This window comes from Euprymna scolopes, chromosome 8 (genome assembly GCF_053919585.1).
Source record: "Euprymna scolopes isolate OS-2025 chromosome 8, ASM5391958v1, whole genome shotgun sequence".
Taxonomy (NCBI): domain Eukaryota; kingdom Metazoa; phylum Mollusca; class Cephalopoda; order Sepiida; family Sepiolidae; genus Euprymna; species Euprymna scolopes.
This window is the reverse complement of record NC_136489.1, coordinates 42,493,961-42,518,071: the sequence shown is the minus strand read 5'-3', so window position 1 is coordinate 42,518,071 and position 24,111 is coordinate 42,493,961. Positions and strand designations below refer to the sequence as shown.

Genomic DNA, 24,111 nt, shown 5'->3' with positions numbered 1-24,111 from the left:
GGCAGAAACAGACACGTGACCGACAATACATGAAGTCGCTTTGCGTGTGCGTGCTTAATGATTTCATTTTGTCTCTATCACAATCGAGGGAACACGTACATAAAACTTGACTTTTCACAAATAAACGAAAACCTCAGACTTTTGGTTTCAAACCAAAATTTATAGAAACACAGTCAATGAACATCTAAAACACTTTTGATTGTGAGAAGTTTGGTATGGAATTCATTTTTAATTTGTTTATTGGAAATATTCCTGTAACTTCAATACTCTTTCATAAAGAGATTGGTTCCTTGGCAAAATTGTTCCAACTCGCCTAGGGAGCAGGAAGCCTGCTGGAATGCGACTTTACCATTTCCAGTCAAGTCGACCAAGCCCAGCAGATTAAGGGTCTCAACAACAGTAGCAGCAATAGTTCAAACAGCTCTTTTCAGGAATATTTACAACTTTTTGCAAATCAAACATCCTTTTTCAAGATTAACTACCACAAATTATTACCACAAATTACCTGCATCCAAGTTACTACTTCCTGTCTTCTGAAACTATTCTCTACAACCAACAAACTCCGGCTCACTCTAATACTTCCTGCAGACTCCAGCACCTCATGCAGCTTCCTTCAGCAATACATTCCAGAGCCTACTGACATCCAGCTAGTCATTCCAGTGCCCACTGACGTCCGGCTAGTCATTCCAGTGCCCACTGACGTCCGACTAGCCATTCCAGTACCCACTGATGTCCAACTACCTGTTCCAGAGCCCACTGATGTCTAGCTATTAGTTTCCAGGGACTGGTTCCATCTCATTTGATCTGATCCTGAATATACAATCTCCATTACCTACAAATTTACCATTTCGATTCTTGGTAAATAAAATATGATACCCATTGTCTTTCTGCCATTCTTCGTTGTTGCCATTATCTTTTTGCCTTTGTGTATACCTTGTTAGTTGTACGGTCGATTAGCATCTTCACACCTCGCAACCCGCTGCAACAACGTATTAAAAAAAATATAGAAAATGATACGGTATAAAATTAATTGTTAATGAAAATAGTTTTCAAAGACAATGACGAAAATTGAATTTTTCTTTAAAAAAATAAAGCCAGAGTTTGAATTGTAAGAAGGGAGGTAATTATTTTCTAAAAACCTTGAAAATTTTAGGCCAATTTAGCAATACTCAATTTAGATAATTATTTTCTGAAAACTTGTAATATCTTAGGCCAATTTAGTAAAATTCAATTTTCTCTAATTGGAAAATGTTTTCATTAATAATTGATTTTCTATCTTATTGTTTTTCATAATTTTTTAATATATTTATTAATGCAACATAACAATTAAGTAAATCCATTGGTTTTACCTGAAATTCAATATTTTGATTTTCACTTTTATAATGGAGGAGCACCAAAAAATCTCACAAGTAAACTTTACCAAAAGACTAGATCAGTTATTCTTTTATCTACCTTAATAAGTTTTTTGGTTCTTGTGAAAAAAATATGCTGCAAGAATTTTAAAATTTGGTGCTTATTCGGATTGGCACCTATGGTGGCAATTAAAAGTAAATACACAGTGATATCTGTATGATGTCCGTACCAGTCACGACATGAAGATGAAAAATTCCAAAAATCATGTAATTTGATCAAGTATTTTTTTTTTAATTCAAGAAAATCAAATTTTACTCTGTTTTGATGAGAGTGAACAAAAATTGGACAAGAGCAGACAACTTTAATGCATCTGGAAACTCAAAATAATCACTGATTAGCTCCCCTTATATTCTCTAGAGAAATATGGCCTCCTCTGTCACTTAACAAAATGGCAAATTTGTTTTCCGTAAATAAAATAAAAACTATTTGATCAATTTTTATAATTTTTTGGATATCTTCATTCCGTGACAAGAAGGTACAGTATAAAAGTTCTTCATTTTTGTTTATCGCTATAAGTGCCAATCTGAATAAGCACGAAAATTTTGAATAAAAAAACTCAATTTCTTTTTACTATTGGTAGTGAGGAAACTCAGAAAGACTAGAACGATCGCATGATGTGTTTATATTAGAAGGAGAGGGTTCTTAATGAAAATATTTGTAAGAAATGAATTTTGTTATTTTTTGCGTAAAAATTTGTTTTTAAGTCGAATGGTTTTTTTATTGTCAAAATAAGAAGAGGGATTATGACAGGGATGCGGTTTTTCATGGTTTTGTGACTGTAAATAAAATAATGACTATGAGTTTAGAATTCTAAACTCGAAAAAAAAAAAAGTAGCAATCTGTAGAGATATATATATGTTAAATGTTATAACATGATTGTACTTCCTCGGTGGCGCAATTGGTAAGCGCACCATACTTTTAGACAGTATTTGTATGTGAGTAATGTGAAGGTTGTGAGTTCAACTCCCACCCGAGGCTAGAATTTTTTTTTTTATTATATACAGCATTTTTATTATATTACAGAATTTTTTGTTCATATTTGTAATCGAGCAGAACAATTTCGTAAACCGATTGTTGCATATATTTTGTATAAAAAAATCAAGTTCAGAACATCAATCACAATATCGGAGGAGCCAGGCTGAGAAAAGGCAATGCATCAAAACCGATGCACTATACAACATTCAAAGATTAAACAAATAACTCAAAAACCTAATATTTAATAACATCAAAACATTCTCTTTCATTCAGAGAAATTAAACTTTTGTTTATGTAAACATAAAATTGCTAAATAAAATTCAAGTCTACAGATTGTGATTGGAAATATCACCTGATCACAAACTGGACACACGAACACAATATCTTACACCAATTAACCCCAAAACAATCATTGTAAGATATTGTGTTTGTGTGTCGAGTTTGTGATCAGGTGATATGATCATTGTAATGAACCTGTTTACAGGTGGATGTTAGACTCTGTTTCATCTTTCTGAAGATTCATCTTGTAATTGAACGATGTACAATCTTGGTTCTGCACTCAGAACTGTTGCTGGTTTCAATTTCCCTGTTTGTTCATCTAGCAGACATACATATTGTCCAGGGACGAGTGTTGGTAAATCATGACCTGTTTTATCATGATACATGATTTTCTGCATATCCTGTCTATGTTCTAGTAGTTCATGGATATGGTCAGGGTTGGGAAATCTTGGGTTTGGAATTTTTCCAATTATCTTCAATTCCATAATGTGATTGTTTAAAAGTTCAGCTTAAGTTAGGATTTCTTTGTCTTCTCTTGTGAATTGTACGATCACTATTAATAGTAGAAAAGAGTTTTGAAAGATTTCCTGCTATTTTGTGTTGACTAAGACCAACTTCATGTTGATTAACGTTTCGTCCTCGCATAAATTCTGATAGGTCTGATGCTGCTTTGGTTCATGGCATGCTTCAATGTTGTTAGATGCAATTTTAATGAGATACTCTAAGTTATTTCAGCACTATTCTTATATGTAAATATAAATAAGCTGTAGGGAAACGCGTGACTTACCTAACTAGCATGTGTGCATATTTCAACAGGTCAGTCGTGGAACGAAATGAATGAAGAAGAAAGAAACAAAAATGGCTGCCTTATTTCTTTATATGTCTGATTTGCACAACAAGAAATGGACATGAAATACATAGACCAAAAATATATAAGCAACAAATGTATTACTGTACGTAACAATTATCTGAACTGTAATGGAGTTGTAGTAATATCATGGAACTATTTTCATATGCATAGTAAATGTAACCACTTGGTGTAGAAATGATGTAAATCGTCTTGTATGTTTGGATATGGGTTAAAACAACATGTGCGTCTCTTATTGTGTATATGTTAACTAAATCATTAATCACATAACCATGTCTCTGTTACAATTTACCATGCATTGATAAATAAATGTTACAGTCTCCGGCAGCAAAATGTACTTCTTTTTTATGGGAAGGGTTAGGGTTTCGGTGTTACAGTTTGCTAACCTCACCAAAACACCCTCTTTCTTAGTGGGGTGATATTGTGACTTCAATAGCCTTGGTTATATCCTTCGAAGAACCAGAACTGTTCAAGGAACCTTCTAACATTGTGTTTCCTCTTGTTGAATAGGAATTTGAGTGTAAAATATTATCCAATATATATACTTATAAATAATATTTTTTTGTCAAATATGCTATTAATAACCAATACTGTTTTCTTATATTTAAAATGAAAAAAAAAAAGTCACCCATGAAAACGAGAATTTTCCAAATTAAAACTTGCACTATTATCTAAACTCAGAAAAATGCGGCCTTTTCTCTGCAGTATGCATTATTTTTAACTAGTCTAAACTTAAACTGTATTACTCTTAACCAGTTTTTAAATGAGTTCTTCAAATCTAAATTAATACAAAATAACCTAACTTCACAAACTGATAAAAGTTCCATTATCGTATATTACATTCTAACACTAGGTAGATGAAGCCAAAAATATCCGCGCATTAATATGGGAAGGGAGACTATTTTCAAATATCGTCCTAAATTGGGAATGAAGCAACAGACTTATATTAAGTAGATATTAATAAGTCCCTTCTACCTAATTTTTTTTTTTTTTACCGTTTCATTTTTTTTTTTTTACCTTTTCATTTTTTTTTTAAAATGGAGAGTAGATAATGCACTGTGGATGTGTTATTGGCAGCTCCAGTAACTCTCGCTTCTCCTTATTTGCCCCTCAATCCTCATTTCCAATGAGTGAGTTTTCTGACAAAGGGTGAAGAAAAAGCTGCTTTCCAGGTTGGTAGTATTTCGTGAACAGTAGCCTGAGATGTCGGAAAATTTCTGTTTCTATGTCTATCCTTGTGGCCATGTCACTAGTAAGGGTGCTGGAGGTAACCGTTTCATCTGGGCTGACGTTACTCACCTGATAGTCAGGGACCCGAACCTTGGATTAACCACTGAGGAGGCTGTCCTATCAGCAGGTGCAAAATACTGGAGCTGCTGTATTGCCATTTGGTGAATGGATTCTGGACCATGCAGTAGTTTCTGGTGGGGCCTCTCGATGCCATACTAGTGGGTAATTGTTACGGCTTTACCTTATCATGTGCTACAAAAAAAAAAAATTTTTTTCCTATCTTTTTCTCTCTTACTTTCCCTTTCTGTCCTTCTCTAACCAAGTCTGTCAACCTGTTCCACAAATCCCAAAACCTCAACATGAAATATCTCCAGAAAAAAATCATAAATAAACCTAGAACCCCATCCTCCAACGTAGACTCCCTACTACCATATCTCCTTCTCCAACATCAGGGGTCTACGTTCCAACCTTCCAGAGATTGAAACCCAATTACAGGAGATGAAACCAGACATATTCTTCCTAAGCGAAATTGGCATTGGGCCGACCACTTCCCTTGATGAGTTCATAATTAAATGGTTACTCTAACTTAATATCTAAATCTGACCCCAAGATCGCCATGGGCATGGAATATGTGCCTACATTAACGATGGCTTTCTGTGTGGTAGGGATATCTTCAGAGAAGACCCTTATTTACCTTATATGTGCTTCCTGGTTGCACTTGCTTATACCACCGCATTTATATTTGCCCTCTATCACCCCTACAACAGCGGGGTTACTATCTTTAAGAGTATATCTGAGAAAATTGACCACATCCTGTCTGCTAATCCTTCGGCTAACATTCACATTTGCGGTGACTTCAATGTCCATAATGTGGAATGGCTGACCCACTCAAATAAGACAGATGATGAGAGGAGGTTCTGTCATGATTTTGCCATTGCCTATGACCTCACTCAGATTGTTCACGAACCCATTCATGTGCCCAATACTACCGGTTAGTATGCAAGCCTTCTAGACCTTTTTCTCACAATTTCCCCTGAGCTGTGTTCATGTTCCGTTCTATCTCCTCTGGGATCCTCTGACCACTCCGTTGTAACAGTTAAGATAAAAATATAATATAATAAGTCTACAGACGTAACTCTCCACCGTACTGTATATTGATACTCTATGGCTGACTAGGATAGCTTCCATACATTCATATCTGATCTATCTCTGCATTCCATGTTTAAAAAGGATGTGTCCTCTGTAGTATCAGACCTGACCGAATGGTTAATTGTGGGCATAGACCGATTCATACCATCCAAAAAATTCCAACAAAAACCTAACAGCCAGCCATGGTTCTCCCCAGAATGTGCTACTGCCATCGCGCACAGAAATTACTTTTTCCATAGCTACCAACATAATAGATGTACTGAGACTAAAGCTGCTTTCAGAACTGCCAGCAACCACTGTAAAAGAGTAATAAAATATGCAAGAGAGCTATATGCTCAGTCCGTTAAATCCAAAGTAGCTGAGCAGTGGCTTGGTTCCCACCAGTTTTGGCAAATAGCAAACAGGATCCTGAACAGAAGTGTGCATTCTATCCCAACCATTATCAATGGACCTGATGTCATCTCGGCAGCATCAGACAAGGCCAAACTATTTGCCAAGAACTTTGCAGCTAATTCTACCCCATGCGACGAAGGCCTTCAACTCCCCGTATTTCCTCCTTTAACAGACAACACGCTATGCAACATACAAATATCTGTACATGAGGTCGCCAAGCTAATCAAGAACCTTGACTCCAGTAAAGCAACTGGCCTTGATGGCATTCCAATTATAGTGTTGAAAAAGCTTCAACCAGAACTTGCCCCCATACTTACAAAACTGTTTAAGCGTTGCCTTAAGGAGAAGTGCTTTCCCACACCCTGGAAAACCTCATCAGTAGGCTGTGTATTTAAGAATTTAGGCGATAAGTCATCTCCCTCTCAATACAGACCAATAAGTCTCCTGTGTGTCATGAGTAAGCTGCTGGAATCCATATTAAATAGTCAACCACCTCAGCAGAAATAGCATTCTTAGTGACATGCAATATGGTTTCCATTCTTCTAGATCTACAGCAGATGTGCTAACGGTTATATCTCATTAGTGAATCTCTCGACAAAGGCTTCCTTTCTAGGGCAATTGCTCTTGGCATATCAAAGGCCTTCGATAAGGTATGGCATAAGGCTTACTTCACAAGATTTCCAGCTACGGTATAACTGGAAATGTTTTCTCAATTATTAAATCATTTCTCTCTGATAGGCTCATAAGAGTAGTGGTTGATGGGTAGAAATTAGAAGCCCACATTATTAATCCTAGAGTCCCTCAGGGGTCCAACTCTCTTTCTGATCTACATCAATGATCTCCCAAAACACATACTTAAATCATTCGTTGACTTCTATGCTGATGACACGACCATCTATGGCAACACATCAAAGGCTGTAAATGACAAAATTCTTTCTGACTCTTTTCCCTCTGATCTTGAGCGCGTGGTACAGTGAGGGAAGAGGTGGCTGATTACTTTTAATGCATACAAAACCAAGCTCCTATCTTTACATCATCAACGCTCTGATCCCCATCTGGCATCAATTGAAATGGATGGCTTTCGTCTTGGGGAGGCTTCATGTTTTGACAAGCTTCTGGGTTTGACTTTTACTCCTGATCTGAAATTGAACACGTACATCCAACAACCAGTGAAAACAATAACGAGTACATTGTATAATAAAGTTTTTATTATCATAAAAACTACTTATCGGGAATAATTTTAAATATGATATTCGTTTAAAAATAGCCTCGAAAACCCTAAAAATCAACATTTTAAAGTTAAGTCTTTAGTTGATACTCTAGCGCACATTGACCTAAAATTATTATTACTTTATTTTATGCTTCTGCTTTTAAACGGTACAAAAGTGATGATGATAATATTAAATTAGATTACAGTTACATCGTGTTACATATAGGTGGGGGTAAATTTCTGTTGCACTTGGGAGGTACCTAGTGTACTCTTTCAGTGTCCTAAATTCACAGTTAACAACTTTTCGATTAACACAATACATGTTTTTCCTTTTTGCACACCTATTTGTAAGTAATTTTTCGTCTAACCCAGCATCTAAAGAAACTTTAAACCCCAGTTGAATAAATTGTCAGTACTGTTTCTGAATTTTTTAGATAAAAATATTAGTTATTCCTATTATTTGGATTCTTCAGACTACTGTGCTTATCTTGAGTGTTATTCTCATAATGTTTCGGTCGATGCAACCCCCGACCTTCTTCAGGTACATGTTGTCAAACTTGGGAATGTTTATGTCGAACTCAAGAATCTGGACGGAATTTCAAACGAGGCCCTTTACTAACTTCACGTGGGGTACATGCTCTTGTTGTGTCAGCCATGACTGAATAGAGGTCGTTAATAATAGTTAAATAAATTGTCAGTTGCATGAAAGGATGGGAAACAATGAGTAGAGTGAGCAGAATATTGACTTAGAAAAATTGATTATCCACGAGTACGATTTGTTTGCATTCGATTTTAAGATGGCGATGCTGTAGTCAGTTGAGAAGCAGCCGCGTATTTTCTCGGAAATAAATTTTGTTTGTGACAGATCTGTTGTTTTTTGCACATAAAATATATGAAACGTGAAACGATTGATTTATAGAAGTAATGATTCTAAATTGTTCTGTTTGATTACAAATATAAACAAAAAAGCTGGATATTAAAAAAAAAAAAAAAAAAAAAAAAAAATCTGGCCTCGGGTGAGAGTTGAACTCACAACCTCCGCATTACTCAAATACAAGTACTGTCTAAAAGTACGGTGCGCTAACCAATTGTGCCACCGAGGCGGTAGAATTGTATAGTAACATTTAACATATATATATCTACAGATTCTCACTTTCTTTCTTTTCGATTTTTTAGTTTTCAATTCTTAGTCACACTCATTATTTTATTTACACCAACAAAACCATGGAAAATCACATTCCTCTCCTTATTTCAACAACAATAAAAACATGATTGCCTTAAAAACAAATTTTACACAACAAAACAAAATTCATTTATTAACAACATATCCGTCTAAGCCCCTCCTCTCCCCACCATTTCTTCTCATCGTTCTTGCCTTTCCGAGTTGCTTTTCACTAGTAAAATCAAATTCATAGTTTTTTTTTTATTTCTAACTCTGAAATTAAATTATAATGTAAAGATATTTCAATCAAATAAAATAGAACGTGTATTAAGATATATGAAGCAATTGGTTTATACACGTAATGATTACAAATAAAAAATAAAAGCTGTGATATTAAAAAAAAAAAACAACTCAATGTTTAGATTCTTTCCAACATCAAACAGAACCTTTATAATGATGACTTTTTAAAGTGTTTTCGAGGATGCTGAAAACAAAAATAACATTTAAAAGTGGCCCAAAGAAATAGTTTCCATATGAAGAAATTACTTTTTCAAAAAGTGGGGATCACTTTTTTATGTAAATTTAACGTAAAATGAGCACCCACTTTATGGCCACATAATAATAATTTATTGTTCTGCTAAAATTTCTTTTTTTTTTTTCTTTTTTTTGGGGGGGAGGTGTAAATTTTTCCCTACTTTCCATTTTAACAATCACTTCTATAAAATGACGGCTTGAATAGGTTTTCGGGTATGCTGAAAATGAATATTGTATAAAAATTTGCTGCAAATAAGTAGTTTTCCGGATATTAAGCAATGGAATTCCTTATGTTATCGATGGAGGCCATTTGTGTACGTGCAAGCGCATACTTTTGACACACGCATCGTCATTTTATAAAAGTGATTGATAAGGTAGAAAGTAAGTAAAAAGTTACCGAGATTACATTGTTTAATATCTGGAAAACTAGTTGTTTGCAGCAAATTTAAATGTGATATTTGTTTTTAGCATACCCAAAAACCTTCAAAAGTCATCACTTTAAAGGTGATTGTTAAGGTGGAAAGTAAGTAAAAATTTACCCAAACACTTTCAAGCAGACCAAAAGACAAAAAAAAAAAAAAAAATTATCACTAGGTAGCCATAAAGTGGGTGCTTATTTTACATTAAATTTATATAGTAAAGTGATCCACACTTTTTTAAAAAGTAATTTCTTCATATCAGAAAAACTCTTTCTCTGCACCACTTTTAAAAGTTATATTCGTTTTTAACATCCCCGAGTTGGAAAGAATCTTGCCATTGACAAAAAAAAAAAATTATCAAGGTAAGTCTAATAAGACACTGATCTTGTCTTTATTAAAGTTTATTTGTGATATATTTTTTGGTGCTTCTTTGTTATAAGACCGGAATTCAAAATATTGAATTTCAAGTGAAACCAATGCTATCTACATAATTGCCATGTCGCAATAATACATATATCAAAAATTGCGAAAAACAATAAAGTATAAAATTAATTATCAATGAAAATAGTTTTTAAAGACAATTAGTGAAAATTGAATTTTTCTTTAAAAAAAAAAGAATGGAGAGTTCGAATTGTAAGAAAGGAGGTAATTATTTTCTGAAAACCTTGGTTAATTTAGCAAAACTCAATTTTTGCTAATTATCTTCGAAAACTGTTTTCATTTATAATTGATTTTCTACCATATCGTTATTCATCATTTTTGGATATGTTTATTAATGCGACATGATTTTACATTGGCTTTACCTGAAATTCAATATTTCGATTTTCACTGTTCTAATGGAGAAGCACCAAAAAATCTCACAAAAAAACTTTACCAAAAGACTAGATCAGTTATTCTTTTACTTATCTTGATTGGTTTTTTGGTTCTTGTGAAAAAAATATGCTGCAAGAATTAAAAAATTTGGGTGCTTGTCTACATTTGGGCCTATAAAAAATACTTTTTCATTAAAAATCTTAAAAAATCTTTGATGTACGCACCTGTCTCCGTATGAAGATGTCATATTCTGCAAATCACATAAATCGATCAAATAGTTTGTTTTTTTTTATTTAAGAAAATCAAATTTTATAACATATTTTATTGAAGGATTATTGACCGAGTAGTTTGGTAGGGGAATCTACACAGACAAGTTCACTTTTATAGATCTATAGATATTTCTAGAGTAATGTTTTTCCAGTTATAGCAGGATAGACAATAACGTAATATAAATAGTACAATATCAAATATACTACATTTGTCTGATGCTTAATAATATTCAGAGCATATATATATATAAGTTCAATTCACAATTTTTGAAACACATGTTCTTTTATTTTCTCATAAGAGTATACGTTACAGATGTGTTCCGTTAGCAATCTTCAACAAACAGTAAAAATATGCTATCACTGTATTTTTTTAATATAGCAAACTCTTCAGACAATTATATGGAAGAAAAATCTTAACTCGTTCTTGAGGTTTATTCAAATTTGAAAATCTTACAATTAAATTAGGATTCAAATTAAAGTTGTATTGTAAATAAACAAGTATTATTTTTAATTCAAATAAACCTGTAGAAGGAAGATAGATCGACCGATCTCTGAATTCATAAATAAGTCAAAAGGTCAAAACACCTTTCTCTAACAAGCAAGAAAAAAAATGTATATACGTCAGCAAAGAGGTATGACTCTGAAACAATTACAAACGTTAAAATAACAATTTTTATTAATCAGAAAAAAATCATTTTTTTGTGTATGTGGGAATTTCTCTCACATAGGTTTTGTCCCTGGCAAAATGAAAGAAAAACAATCAGAAATTACAATAGGCTCACCTTTTAAACATTTAACGTAAATTTTATTAAAGCTTTTTGCTTTTAAGTTGCAAAAGATGCGTCATCTTCAGCTATCTGCTGTAATGGGCTGGTAACACCCCAATGGGGTAATAGTTCATCTTCGATAAAAGCTGGGTACAAAACTCCAATGACAAAAAACATTGCAACAGTTTCAAAAGTTGAGTGATATCTTCCAAGATGGTTACTGCAAGTCAGGTAGCCTCCAGGAGTCTACCGTAGATAACTGTCCAAATGCCGGACAAATGACAGGTCAAACTGTAGACATTAATTTCGTCTCTAACAGACATTATATTGTCATGATGAAAGTCAATTGATTCACAAAGCACAACAGTGTGCGATAATATAATAATTCGGCCAACTCAAGGGCATTGGTGTTTGCAAATGATAACATTTCGCTCCACATTAGGGCATTAAAACGTCTCAAAGAGAAAAAGTTATTGAAGGCTACAAGCCTCAAGTGAGAATTTGAACATCCTTCTCAACCCGTGTCTGTGTTGAATCTGGTGATCTGAAAGTATAAATTTGGCGCCAAGCACATCCTCGGCAATTGGTAAATGACAAGCAATCTGAATGGTTCAAACAAAATCATGGGCTGAAAAACCGACCAATAAGGAGCCTGCTTATTTCTGCAGAATTTCTCACAGTGCTAGAGGTGCAAGCTCTTTTTGAATGTGCGCTGTCTTCCACATGGAGGAAATTAAAAGGATTGGAGTCCATTAATGATGCGGTGAGATGTGTATCTTTTATGAGGCAAAGATTTGAGAACATACTTCAAGTGGGAAAAGAATATTACTTGATTGTGAATGCATGATTGATAGTTTTTAAGTGACTGAAAAATCCTTCAAGACTGAGGAAGGTATCAAGTTAGCCTCATTTAACAAAGAAAACTTTACGAATGTTAAATACTGTGGAGAAAAAGATTGTAAACATAAAATATTCATTGATTGTTGCTGGCATTAGCTTCCCTAGTGAGATATAGAATATTTCGTTCATTTGCACTTTTTATCTGACACTTTTATCCTTGCCAATTTGGGTACTAGCAGTTGAGTACGTATGATGATGGTGATAATTTCAAGCCGGTTATTCAGTCTGCGAAAGACTGTCTGTAGATCAGAGAATAATTGCTGGGACTTGCGGAATGGCTGTCTGAATTTGGTAGTCTTTACTTTCAGAGTTAGATTCCAGTGACATTAAAGACAGCGACGAGAGTGTCTTGAAAGAACTCCGTCTGGTCTGTTTAAATTTTGGCGCTTTAATCTTTATACATCAGCTTTCTCGAGTGTTCTAACCTGTTTACTGTATTCCTACGTGAAGGAATAAAAATGTAGTCCTATGAGTTAATGTGTCAAGTGGACGTATTACAACCGCATTTCCTTGCGCGATACCAATTTGCGTTGGTGTTCAGTGACACAATCAAAATGTCCCCGCAATGAATAGATTCCGGCAATACAAATTCTTTTGTTAATGTGACAAGCGACTTGGATTAGCTGCTTGCTACGAACCTCAATAAAACTTATTTTTTCTAAAGAAATGACAAAAAAATATCAATAATTGTAAACTGTCAACGACATTATTAGGTTGATGCAAAAATAATGTCGTTCTTTGATATGAAGTTGAACGTCAAAAAATAACATTATTTTTGCACCACCCTAATATATATATTTATATATACTTGAGTACTAGCAGTTGTGTACGTATGGTGATAATTTTGAGCTGATTAATCAGTTTGTGGAAGATTGTCTGTAGATCGGGGAATCATTGCTGGTACTTGCAGAACGACTGTCTGAATTTGATAGTCCTTACGAAAGTGGCTTGAGAGAACTCCATCTGGTTTGTTTAAATTTTGGCACGATAATCTTTTACAACCACGTTTTCTTGCACGATATCAATTTGCAAAGGTGTTCAGTAAGACAATCAAAATATCCCTATAATGAATTAATGATAGATGTACAAATTCTTTTGTTAATGTGACGAGCGACTTGGGTTAGCTGGTCACTACAAGCCTCAATAATCGAGTTATCACCTGTTATTTTTTCTAAAGAAATGACAAAAAAATATCAATAATTATAAACTGTCAGCTTAATTCCTATTTTAGTCACATAAAATGTTTTAGCATTACATGAATTCCATCATTAGTCTCTAAGAACTAATTTTTACTTACACCAACTTAAACCAACAAATATTTATTTCTTTCAAATGTGAAACACTGAATAAAAATTTGATATCAAAAATAAAAAAAGAAAAGAAAAATATGACTTGAGTGCCAACTAGCCGAAACAGAAAGAAAAATTTAAAGGGTCTCCGTTGGAGACATTACCGAAAAAGCTGTTGTCAATCGGACAATGAAAAGTAAATAAACTTTTTACGATTGACAAATTCTGATTTTTTTTTCAATTTTGACCCCTCTTTTAATCCCTTAACAACTGTTTTAGCTGAGTAAATGCATAAAAACAATATTACCTTAATGGATTGAATAATCCCAAATTCGGCAGAAACATTTGACTCTTACCAATATTCTGAAATGGTAAAATAAACAAAGTTAACTCCCTATTTATGTTACTTTGCTAGGGCAACACAACATTGGTTGAGCCAAAATGGGATTAATAAACTTCCATGGCCAAGTCAATCGCCGGATATGAATCTAATTGAAAACCTTTGGGGCATGTTAGAATGGAACATTCGCAAAAAAGAAAAGGAAGCCATCTTCTAAGACTGAACATTTAGTATTATTGTGTCAAGAAATTCCTGAAAATGATATTCATCAACTGATCAATGCCATGCCTAGAAAGGTCCTGGCATAAAAAACGGCAAAAGGGAATATCAACCAAGTATTAGTTATTAAATTTGTGACTATTTATTTTTGATTTTGTTCTATAACTCCTATGTTTATTGAAATAAAGTGTTCCTATCAGTCTCTATTCTTTTCTGTCATGTCTGTGTACAATAAATCAGATTGTTACAACACCATTTCTTACATTGTAGATGTGCAAGGGCCAGCAGTTGTAGAACTACCCTCACTAGTACAGCTCAAATTAATTACCCTTCACTGCACAGTCAAAAATGTAGGTGCACATGAAACTCATGCTGTAACTCAAATCAATGAAATGAAAAACCTGATGCAGATGGATCAAGATCAGTTCGATAAAATTGGCTTGATGCAACTGTCTGTGAAACTATCGATCAATAAATCACATTGATGTTCTTTGAAAAACTTCATGTACCCTAAAAGACTAGCTGTATTACAGCCATCAAGGTGTTCACAAAAACACATCTTCAAGCTAGAGATGCTGTATATTGAGAGAAAACTAATGCTGATATAGGAAACATGATCAAGAAATGTTACGTTAAATTTATGTAGAAAAGTGATTTCCACTTTTTGAAAAAGTAATTTCTTCATATCATAGAAAACTTTTTCTCTGTGCTACTTTTAAATGTTATATTTGTTTTCAGCACCTCCGAAAATCGGAAAAAGTCATCATTGTAAAGTTTTTGGGGGTTGGAATGAATCTAGACATTGACCATTTTTTTTTTTTTAAATATCAGTTGTTGTTTTTTTTATTATTATTATTATTTGTAATCGGGCAGAACAATTTATAATCATTATGTACAAACCAACTGTTTCATATATTTTAATACATGTTCTCATTTACTTTATTGAAATATCCTTACATTATAATTTAATTTTAAAATTACAAATAATTAAAAAAAAAAAAAACTTGTTTTTACTAATTTACCCATGTATGGAGTACTGTTGTCACATTTGGGCTGGTGCATTGCTGCTTGGCTCTCACTCCTGGACAGGGTTCAAAAGAGAGTTGTCAACCTGATAGGCCCTGAACTGTAATCTAGGCTTCGGCCTCTGTCCCATCGATGAAATGTTGCATCCCTCTGTCTGTTCTACAAATACTGTAATGGTGAATGCTATGACAAACTGCAAGCACTTGTACCTCCTTGACGTGACTACCCCCCGACAAACCCGATAAGCAACTAAGTCCCACCCCTTTACAGTAGAGATCCCTAGGTGTAAGAAAGCCTTTTACTCCAATAGTTTCTTCCCCAGAACTGCAAGTCTTTGGAATTCCCTTCCAGGATTCTGCTTTCCCAACTGTACTGATATGCAGAAGTTCAAGTGTAATATGAACAAATATCCTTCTACTCATCTCCCTTCATAATGTCTCTGCAAATTATGTCCCTGATAGTATCCCCCCTACTTCAAAGTGACACTGTGCCTTGTTTGGGGTGAAAATTGAATAAAAAGGAAAAACTTTAAACTAACAACAATTACGGAATGAAAAGGAATACAATCTAAAAAGTCACTTCAGGAACTGAAAATCAGGGAAACAGTGCAGGTCCAAACCAATGTGCAAAAACAGGAAGGATGGTGGAAACACTGGGTAACCTGCAGTATAATGTATGGATGGATGAGAGTAACCGGATAACCCGTCGCAATCACAAATAACAGGAGAATGGTCCACCACTGATACGAATCAACACCAGCCCGAAACATCCGACACTCTGCCAGAACAGATGGAGGTTGATGACATAGCATCCCTGGGATGATGGAGGTTGAGGAGGACCAACCAGTGCATTGTAGCAAAAGGGTGATGCAACCACCCAAGAACCTATCCCCCACAAACATGGGGCACATCACACAACTACTCCAGAGCCTCAAAACATTGGACCACAACGCAAGTATCTTGTGGTCCCGGAAGGGTGAGGTTGTGTAGAGGTGGAATCGAACCTAAGACGCCCAGTTACAAGATCGGAGTAGTCTTGGCGTCACACCCCCATAGAAGTAGAGATGCCCGCTTACATGAGAGGCAAGAGCGGGCTACATAAACAAGATATTCACGGCAACAGGGGTTCTCAAATATATGTCTACTTGCCGATACATCTCTTCTTGGGTAAATGTTAACTAAACCATTAATCACATAAACATGTCTCGGTTACAATTTACCATGATGTTCATTTAAAAAAAAAAAACAAAAAAACCCTAAAAATTAACTTTTTAAAGGTAAATCTTTAATTGATGCTCTAGCGCACATTGACCTAAAAGTATTATTACTTTATTTTAGGTTTCTTTTTTAAATTGTACAAAAGTGATGATGATATTAAATTAGATTAGTTATATTGTGTTACATCGGGGGGTTAGGGTAAGGGTCAGCGTCCTAAATTCTCAGTTAACAAATTTTTGATTTGTAATTTTAAAATTACAAAGATATTTGAATAAAATAAAAGAAAAAGTGTATTAAAATATATGAAACAATTGATTTATAGAAATAATGATTCTAAATTGTTCCGCCAAAATACAAATAAAAACAAAAAAAGCTGGATATTAATTTAAAAAAAAAAAAAAGAAATCTGGCCTCGGGTGAGAGTTGAACTCACAACCTCCGCATTACTCAAATACAAGTACTGTCTAAAAGTACGGTGCGCTAACCAATTGTGCCACCGAGGCAATTCAACTATCATATAACATTTAACATATACATCTTTACAGATTCTCACTTTTTATCTTTTAGATTTTTTAGTTTTCAATTCTTAGTCACACTCATTATTTTATTTATAGCCACAAAACCATGGAAAATCACATTCCCCTCTTTATTTCAACAACAACAAAAACATGTTCGCCTTAAAAACAAATTTTACACAACAAAACAAAATTCGTTTTTTACCAACATTTCCATTATCCGTCTAAGGGCGCTCCTCACTAGCAGTGTCAGAAATTTCGTGAAAATAGTGAATAATTCCACCCCATCTTTCCAAGCTTATAACTCCTCGAAAAATGTAATTCAAGCCCTAATTTTTTTTTTCAATTAAAGGAGTAAGGACCAAGGTTTTATTTAAAAAAAAAAAAAAAACAAAACAATGTGTTTTTTTTTTTTAAAAAAGGTTTTAAACTTCGGACTTTACAGGTAAATTTCTAAAAAACTGATTTTTTTTTTTGTTTTAAATTTGAATATATTATTTATTGACCTTTTCTCTTCAATTTGTGATATATAAACCTATTAAACATAAATTAATTATTTACTTTTTAATAGACATTTCAAAATGAGAGGCGTAAATTATTCGACCCCCTATCTTTCTAAGCTTATAACTCCTCGAAAAATGTAATTCAAGCCCTAATTTTTTTTTCAATTAAAGGAGCAAGGACCAAGGTTTCATTAAAAAAAAAAAAAAAAGACAAAAAGAAAAAATGTGTTCTTATAAAATAAGGTTTTAAACTTCGGACTTTACAGGTAAATTTCTAAAAAACTGATTTTTTTTTTTGTTTTAAATTTGAATATATTATTTATTGACCTTTTCTCTTCAATTTGTGATATATAAACCTATTAAACATAAATTAATTATTTACTTTTTAATAGACATTTCAAAATGGGGGGGGCGTGAAAATGGGGGGGCGTGAAAATGGGGGGGCGTGAATTTAAAAAAAACGTTTGTCTAAAATATTATATTCGGTTTATTGGAAAGAACATAAAATTTCACATTGACCCTGAAAATATCGTAAAAATAGAATCAATAGAAAAATTTTGATAGATTTTTAAAATTTAAAAATTTAAAAATATTGAGTTTAAAAATTGAAAAATATTGAGTTCGGAAAATTCATTACTGTTTAAAAAAAAAAATAAAAATATTTTTATTACTTTTAAAACAACTGTAATAGTTTATTTTGGAAGTATAATCCATAAAGAAAATAAATAACCCACTTTTAACAGAGAAATTACGAGATTTTTATATTGTATTCGCAGTTTCGTGTTAGGGGTGTCAAAAATTCCTACAAAAATTCTGATACTGCTAGCTCCTCACTGTTTTTTTTTTTCTTTTTTCTCATCTAAACACATTCATGCGATCGTGCTTGTCTTTCTCCACTAGTAAAAACAAATTGATTTTTTTTTTTTAAATTATTTTTAATTTTAAAATTAAATTATAATGTAAGGATATTTCAATATAGTAAATGAGAACATGTATTAAAATATATGAAACAGTTGCTTTGTACATAATGATTATAAATTGTTCTGCCCGATTACAAATAATAATAATAATAATAATAATAATAATAATAATAAAAACAACAACTGATATTTAAAAAAAAAAAAAAAAGGTCAATGTCTAGATTCATTCCAACCCCCAAAAACTTTACAATGATGACTTTTTCCGATTTTCGGAGGTACTGAAAACAAATATAACATTTAAAAGTAGCACAGAGAAAAAGTTTTCTATGATATGAAGAAATTACTTTTTCAAAAAGTGGGAATCACTTTTCTACATAAATTTAACGTAAAATGAGCTCCCACTTTATGGACACCTAGTAATAATTTGTTGTTTTGTTTTCTGGGCTGCCTGAAAGCTTGTTTGGTAAATTTTTCCTTACTTTTCCACTTTAACAATCAACTTCTATAAAATGACGACTCTTCTAGATGTTCGGGTATGCTGAAAAGGAATACTGCATAAAAATTTGCCACAAACAAGTAGTTTTCTGGATATTGAGCAATGTAATTCCTTATGTTATCAATGGTGGTCATTTCTGTACGTGTAAGCGCGGATCGTTATTTTATAAAAGTGATTGATAAGGTAGAAAGTAAGTAAAAAATTACCAGAATTACATTGTTTAATATGTGGAAAACTACTTGTTTGCGGCAAATTTAAATGTGATATTCGTTTTTAGCACACCCGAAAACCTTCCTATGTCGTCATTTTAAAGGTGATTTTTAAGGTAAATGTAATTGTTATTTTTAAGTTAAATGTAATATTAATGATTGTAATTAAAGTTAATGTAAGTAATAATTTACCAAAAAACTTTCCGGCAGCTCAAAAAAAAAATTATTATCACTAAGTAGTCATAAAGTGAGTGCTCATTTTATCTTACATTTATATAGAAAAGTGATCCCAACTTTTTGAAAACCTAATTTCTTCATATCAGAAAAACTCTTTCTCTGCGCCACTTTTAAAAATTATATTCGTTTTTAGCATCCCCAAAAAGTTTACCGAACTTCCATTACTATCTATCGATTACTATATTGTCCTTTTGACTACTCTACACTCTTTAACCCTTATCCTTGAGTGGCCTATCGGCCTTGATAAGTGGTGACGCCTATGTAAAAAAAAAAAAAAAAAAAAAAAAAAACCTGGATAAGTCGTCATTGTAAAGGTTTTTTGGAGTTGGAAAGAATCTTGCCATTGACTAAAAAAAATTATCAAGGTAGGGCTAATAAGTCACTGATCTTGTCTTTATTAAAGTTTATTTGTGATATATTTTTTGGTGCTTCTTTGTTATAAGAACGAAATTCAAAATATTGAATTTCAAGTGAAACCAATGCTATCTACATAATTGCCATGTCGCAATAATGCATATATCAAAAACTGCGAAAAAGGATAAAGTATAAAATTAATTATCAATGAAACTAGTTTTTAAAGACAATTAGTGAAAATTGAATTTTTCTTAAAACAAAAAATATGGAGAGTTTGAATTGTAAGAAAGGAGGTAATTATTTTCTGAAAACCTTGAAAATCTTAGGCCAATTTAACAAAACTCAATTTTTGCTAATTGTCTTTGAAAACTGTTTCCATTAACAATTAGTTTCCTATCTTATTGTTTTTTGTAATTTTTGGATATGTTTATTAATGCGACATGACAATTAAGTCAATACTAATGGTTTTACTTGAAATTCAATATTTCGATTTTCACTCTTCTAATGGAGAAGCACATAAAAATCTCACAAATAAACTTTACCAAAAGACTAGATCAATTATTCTTCTACCTATCTTGATTGGTTTTTTAGTTCTTGTGAAAAAATATGCCACAAGAATTTCAAAATTTGGGTGCTTGTCTACATTTTGGCCTATAAAAAATTACTTTTTAAGAAAAATCTTCAAATTTTTTTATGATGTACGTACCTGTCACCGCAAAAACATGTCATATTCCTAAAATTATGTAAATCTATCACATAGATTTTTTTTATTTTTTACTCAAGAAAATCAAATTTTATGACACATCCTATCGAAGCATTACTGTGTGTCATCTTAATTTCAAATGATAGGCTGCTGACGACACCTGTCAGGAATGTAGGATCAGCAAGGGAAGACAATCGACTTTCCACCCTCAAGAAAAAAACCCATTAATATTACCAATTTTATAGGTTTTTGGGGGTGCTGAAAACGAAAATAACATTTAAATATTAGTTTAAAAACATTTCTTCATATCTTAATCAGACCAAAACAGGAGCAATATTGAAATGAGAATCAAGATTACATACATTTTTTTATAAGGTATTCGGGTGTATTTTACGCTCTGGAAGACAGTGGGGTGCATACTTTGCAAATGTTAACAGTAAGAGTTTTGGAGGGAGGTGTGGTGAAGGAAGGGAGTAAAGGTGTGAGGGGGTGAAGGAATATGGGGTAAGTACGATCCCATGTGGTCAAGCTGTAGCAGTGGGGAGAAATTGGTATTATTTTAACTTAGCGTTTCTGAATTTTTGAAATGAGGATTGGTTATTCGTATTATTTGGATTAATCAGACTACTGTTCTCATCTTGAGTGTGATTTTCACAACGTTTTGTTTGATGTGCCCTCTGACCTTCTTCGGGTGTATCTTGTCAAACTCAGAAATTTGGATGGAATTTCGAGCAGCACCTTTTATTTACATCACAGAGGTAGCATGCTCTTGTTCCATCAGCCATAACTGGATTAGAGGTCCTAAGTAATTCGCAATTGTATTTTTTAGTCTCCCACACTGAAGATTGAACCTTCGACCCTCAGGAGAATATCACTTTTTACAATTGATTTTTCCAAATACTCTAAACACTGTGTAAGAACCTGCAAATTTCTAGTCGTTTCACGTGCAAGGCTGATAATGTGGGACATCCCATTTAGCGTTTGGAAATTAGAATTTTCTAACATGTCACCCTTCAATACGTAGGCACAAAAAAATGGCCAACATCCGGGCGTTTACAGGCTCATAAGTTGGCCATCGGTGAAAAATTATTGCAGTGACAGATCTACTCTAGAAGATACACTAATGAAACTTTCTCGATTTTACACAGAGCACACTCGGGAATTCACTTAAAAATTCTCAAGGCGGTATCGATTAATTTGCTCCAACCGTCTCTGTGTAAATAAAGATAACATACCCATAATTTGGAACTCATGTGTATTCATTGAGATTGTTTCCTTTTCTCCTTTCCCACATAAATTTTTTTTTCTACCATTGCTAATAATTTATTGTCTTTTGATCACGTTTTTAAACGAAGTTTCTCCACCTCCCCTTCTTTAAGGGTTTATGGTTAAACTATAATATTAAAAAAAAAAGCAAACCTTCAACAATTAATAATGATAAAATTATGTACTAAGAAAAATCTTATATATATAGGGTGATTCAAAAGTAACTCCCTATACTAAAATAACTATAATATACTTTTGAAGTATAATTTCTCCAATTAATGAAAATGAGAAGAAAGTATATTACATAGACTTTTATTTAAAATTCAATATATGCACCACCATTCGCCACCAACTTTTCAAGTCAACCATGAACCGCATCAACTGATTTCACAAGAAACTCGTGCAAGATGGAAGTAATAACTTCACACATTCTTCCTTCAAGATTAAAAACCAAATTCATATGACATATCTGAAACTATAACAAAAGCATAAATTTAATTACTGCACATTAAGTAACATACACACAAAAATTGATAAACATATCACAGCATCTGAATAATTTGTAGTTATTTTAGAATAGGGAGTTACTTTCGGATCACCCTGTATATATACTTTTATGGTTTTCTTGTAAATATTTCAAGAGAAATGTTTTTCCAGTTATAGCAAGATAGACAATAATCTATATATGTAAAAGGCAAAATGTGTATTAGTGTGTGCACATTTTTTGTATGTCCGGCAAAGACTGTTTCTTACAATTTTTTATATATTACCTAGATTAAAATAAATATATATATATATATATATATATATATATATATATATATATACGTCAGCAAACAGGTACGACTCTGGACTATTACAAACGTTAAAATATTTCCGAGTCATGAAACGAGATCACGTTTTTCTTTTATTTGAGCGACTTTTACAGGCTATTTCGTGATATTTTTTACTCTCCGCGTATTTGTTTGACTTTTCCTTATATAAGCAAAACTGAATCCGTAGCAAAGGCAGCTCCCTGGCACTCATGCCAGGGATGTCAAGAAAGAAATGAGCTTTGTTCAATGCGGGCAAAACCTATCATATCAGACAATCAGTTAAGTTTCCCATATGGTGTGATGTTCGACCTCGTTAAATTTATGCACCTGTCACTGAACTTTTTAATTGTTAAATTAGAATGCTTTTCAGTTGCTGTCCCGTCATGGCCGAGCGGTAAGATTTCAGGTTTTTGACACTTTCTTTACCACCTTCATGTCAAGTGCTTGGGTTCGAGCATACCTGCCTACTAAAACTTTTTTTTTATCAATACACACCTACAAACACCCGGGCAATTACAAACGTTAAAATAACAATTTTTATTAACCAGAAGAAAATCATTTTTTGTGTGCTAGCGGTGCAAGTTCTTTTTGAATGTGTGCCGTCTTCCCACATGGATGAAATAAAAAAAGATTGGAGTCCATTAATGATGCTTTTATAAGGCAAAGATTTGGGAACATCCTTCAAGTGGGAAAAGAATATTACTTGATTGTGAATGCATGACTGATAGTTTTTAAGTGACTGAAGAAATCTTTTGAGACTGAGGAAGTTTGTGTAATTTAATGAAAGAAAACTTTCTGAATGTTAAATGCTGTGGAGAAAAAGATTGTAAACTTAGAATATTCATTTATTGTTGTTGACGTTAACTTAGTGAAATATAGAATATTTTGTTCATTTGCACTTTTTATCTGACACTTTAATTCTTGCTAATTTAGGTACTAGCAGTTTAGTATGCATGATGATAATTTCGAGCCGGTTATTCAGTCTGCGAAGGACTGTGTGTAGATCGGGGAATTGCTGGGACTTGCGAGTAGTCCTCTACTGTCCTTCGGAGTTAGATTCCAGCGACATTTTCAGGCGGTGACAATAGTGTTTAAAAGTAACTCCGTTTGGTGTGTTTAAATTTTGGCGCGTTAATTTTTTACAACCGCATTTCCTTGTGCCATACGAATTTGCAAAGGTATTCGGTGAGACAATGAAAATGTCACCATAATGAATGGATTCTGGTCGTACGAATTCTTTTGTTAATATGACAAGCGACTTGGGTTAGCTGATCACCACATACCTCAATAATCAAGTTATCACCTATTATTTTTTCTAAAGAAATGACAAAAAAATATCAATAACGTGACATAGATTCCATCATTAGTCTCTAAAAACTAATTTTTACTTACACTGTGCTTTAGTTAAACTAAAGATGAGTATATTTGCCAATGACACCATTCCCTATAACAGGCATGAGGGGAAACCAAATGAACACATATCTAAGGAAATGGCAGAAACACTAGAGGATGACCTCCAATCTGTAGTGGAATGAGGAGAAAAATGGATGGTCACATTCAATGCTGCCAAGACTAAGCTTGTTTCCTTTAATAACTACAAGAAACTTTCTCTACCACCAAT

General features: G+C 33.2%; 1 protein-coding gene and 2 non-coding genes across 7 annotated transcripts in view; 1 reads left to right on the top strand and 2 right to left on the bottom strand.

Moving 5' to 3' along the window:
- The window catches only part of LOC145283530 (uncharacterized), a 260,711-nt gene that overhangs the window by 154,266 nt on the left and 82,334 nt on the right, over positions 1 to 24,111 (top strand). The window lies entirely within an intron of this gene.
- Trnak-uuu (transfer RNA lysine (anticodon UUU)) lies at positions 8,526 to 8,620 on the bottom strand. Its single transcript has 2 exons — positions 8,583 to 8,620; positions 8,526 to 8,561 (listed from the first exon to the last, which is right to left on the bottom strand). It is a non-coding gene; the product is annotated as a tRNA-Lys (tRNA).
- Positions 16,881 to 16,975, bottom strand: Trnak-uuu (transfer RNA lysine (anticodon UUU)). The gene is made up of 2 exons: positions 16,938 to 16,975; positions 16,881 to 16,916 (listed from the first exon to the last, which is right to left on the bottom strand). It is a non-coding gene; the product is annotated as a tRNA-Lys (tRNA).